This window comes from Atractosteus spatula, chromosome 1 (genome assembly GCF_055471065.1).
Source record: "Atractosteus spatula isolate fAtrSpa1 chromosome 1, fAtrSpa1.hap1, whole genome shotgun sequence".
In the NCBI taxonomy this organism is placed as follows: domain Eukaryota; kingdom Metazoa; phylum Chordata; class Actinopteri; order Semionotiformes; family Lepisosteidae; genus Atractosteus; species Atractosteus spatula.
Genome location: NC_142706.1, coordinates 28,524,472 through 28,528,036, shown reverse-complemented (window position 1 = coordinate 28,528,036; position 3,565 = coordinate 28,524,472).

Below are 3,565 nucleotides of genomic sequence, written 5' to 3'. Positions count from 1 at the left end.
GGGTACCTTTAATGCAGAGACGACGAAAATAAAGTTTATTATTAATTTGCTGGACAGAGAGGTGAACATTATTATGCAGAAGAAGGGTTTGCGATTTAAATGGAAATGGGGGTGATGGGAACTCTTAATCTAAATAAAAATAAAATAAATAAAACAGGTTTCGATAGTTAATAACCATTTTTTATGCGCAAAACACAGGTGATTTTTCTTCCTCCTGATCAGTTTAGAAATCTGTGTACGCTGTAAGGTTTTTACTTCCTAATTAAACTTTTAAAATACGCATTTCGGATAGAAGCAGCACATGCTGTTTTCTTCCTGCTGTGTAGAACAGATCAGCAAGTTTTTTTTTCTCCAATCAGAGGGGTGTCAGATGGTGTCAGCCAATCACCACTCTGAAGCCTACCGTAATCTCTGGTATAGGGACAACACAGAATTCTGTCGCATTTTCATTTTAGGAAATTTTGAAATGCTCGGTTAAAAGCAAGGGAGATTGTCCATTATAGTGGAATTCCATATAAATATTCAATACTAAGCGGATTAAAACGTGCACAGTAAAGAGATTAAATGATTAAATCTTTTCACTACCGACCAATGCACCACGAGTGCCCCTGTCGGTCATTTCGGCCAGCCAATCACTTACCGCGGTAGACTGCGGTGGCTTGTGGGTAGTTGAGTGCAGTACGGGTTTGTACTGTGCATTTTGAATGGCTGCATCTGTAAGTGGAGGACATTTACCTTGACTTCCATTTTGAGGGAGTGGGTAGATTTGAACTGAACATTACAGCTTTCTTTTTATACTTGAAAACGTGAATGTCATTTGAAATTGCATTGTCTTGTCCTGGTCTCTATTAGTATTATTGAAATACTTTGATACTTATGAAGAAATGTGTCATAGAAGAGTCTTAGATGAATATTTACATCCTGCCAGTCCCCATTAATCCTATTTCCATTTTTTTTGTGCAAAATAATTCCCGCTTAACATCCATGTTTTACGGTACACATTAAGGACATTTACATGTGGCCACCCATTCCTTTCTCATGGTATTAGGGTGTTTGCTGAAGTGTTATTTTAGAAACACAACGATCTGTTGTTGGGCTTCAAAATAGTATGTCACAGAAGCATGCAGACAATTTGCACTTTGTGCTTGCGCCTCTGCTTTTACCAATCAGAATCCTAGCTCGTGTAAACAATAGTATCCATGATGGAACGAGGAACGAAGGTTCTTTTGGGAAATGTAGTGGAGTAAAAGTACAGTTCTTTTTCAAATATTGAAATTAAGTACAGACTTTAAAAAATGTACTTAAGTAGTTCTACTTAATCACTTCACACCCCTTGTTACACACTGGAGATTAGACACAAGAAGGGCACCGAGAATGCTGTAGCTGATGCACTGGTCACTTTTGTTACAGGGTTACAGATTTTTTTTACACTGACGTTGTTGTTGTTTTTTTTTTGGGGGGGGGAGGCATAGAGATGGGGTATGGGAAAGTGCCACTATATACATAGAATAGTGTAGCAGATTATTTTATGTGCTTTGCAGCATTCAAGGCAGATATAAACACATTTCTGATTTGGTTTCATTTCATGTCCTTAAACAACTGAAGTTTGTTGGTCTGATCTAGCTGGCAGACCTTGTGCAAGTTGTACTTCCTCTAACAAATACACCATTTTTTTTTTATTTGTAGATATGATAAAATGTATGTGAATTACACTATACTAAACTATACAGTATTTTATTGAGAATGTTGGTATTACAATTGTTAGGAATAGTAGAAATTGTGTTTTCATTCAAAATACTTTTGGAAAGTAATATATTTGCAAGAGGTTAAGAGACTGTGAATGTAAAGTGAATATTTAATATACTGTGAAACATAAAATCAATAAAAACACCAATTTAAATGTCATAATGATTAGGTTTTATTACTAGAGAACAAGCTTAAGATTTTAATTATAAAAAGTGTATTAGACATTTCGAACTGAAACAACATATTGAATTATAATATTTATAAAATTTCATTTTTATAGCTAACCTAGAAATCATTTTATTTAGAGTTAGTTTAATTTCTCCCCCATGAGAACACAACGCAACTGAGCTGCTAAAGCATCACTCTGATTTGTCACTCTGAACCACAGCAAGTGATCAAGATACAGACACTGATGTAGAAAATATTTATTAAGATATTAATGTTAATGACATTCAGAGATGTTACTATGCTTCGGTTATTTTTATTTATAGGAACCGCCTTTTCTCCACTTTTTTGCAGTTTTAAATCTACAGGGTCCCAGTAAATGACCATGTTAAAGACTTTGATGCAGAAAATGTTTATGAAGAAAGTGGAATACTTTTTTTTGCATTTTATTTTTAGCTATCACTACCAGATATATGCATTATGCCTAAATATATTTATATTCATACATTAATATAGTTTATGATGTTCAGAGATGGTACACTGTTATTTTTATTGTCAGCTACCAAAATGTCCCTTTAGTTACATAATGCCATATTAATATTCCATATTAAGTGGATTTAAAGATGAATGTTAGAAAAACAGATTAAATAAAGCAATCATTTCATTAACATCTAACGCACCATAAGCACGTTCTAAGTGGTTGCATCTGTTCATTTGACTCTGCTCATTTGACTTTGGATTTTTGCAAATGGCAACAAACATATTAGGTGAAGAAGGCTCCACAGACAAAACGTTGTGTTTTCTTTCTTCTCTTTTCAGCATGGAATAAACGTATTACTTGTTCCTTTGCAGCCTACGCATGCTGATGCAGCTACCCACCTGAACTATTTTATATAGTGCCTTTAAATATAGTATCTCAAAGCATTTTATAGTAGGTGTAAAAAAATCTAAGGAGGTGTACCATCTTTAACCATTTAGAATGTCTGAACCACCACTAAAGGAAGATGGACAGAAATAATTAATCCATGTGAGAAAATGCTAATGTGCCCTTGTGATAAGTGGATGCTTACACGCATATTCTAAAATCATCATTATTATTAATTCTTAAATTTAAAAAAAATATTGACAAGCCACAAAGTACTGTGATATGCCAGTTAAATCTTTTTTAAGAAAATGCAGTTATTTCCTAATAAACCCTGAGGCTAAACCCATATCTCTTGAGGTTACATTCATATAATCATGGGGAAAAAAGTGGTGAATTTGACTACAGAGCATAGACTACAGAGATTTTTTTCTTGCAAAATAGTTTGTAAACCCTGCTTTTCACTGTACAACAGAAACTGACTTTTTATCCTTACAACCTGTTATCGCAGTGGAGCTTCACTATGGTTGGACTATTAATGTGCAGGCCAGTGGGAAATGTAATTCCTTACTTCATATACATTATTTAATGCTACAGGGGAAATGTCCTTTTTTGTCCATGTATTAGGTTTACATGGTGAATGAATCACTACAGTATATGCTAAACGTAAGGAGACATTTTCTGTTCTGTTTCTGTTTAGAGTCCCACTCTAATATACAAGCAATGTTTAATGGTGTGTTTATTTGACATTACACAGCAGGAATATTTCTAAAGACAAAAAGACAATGGACC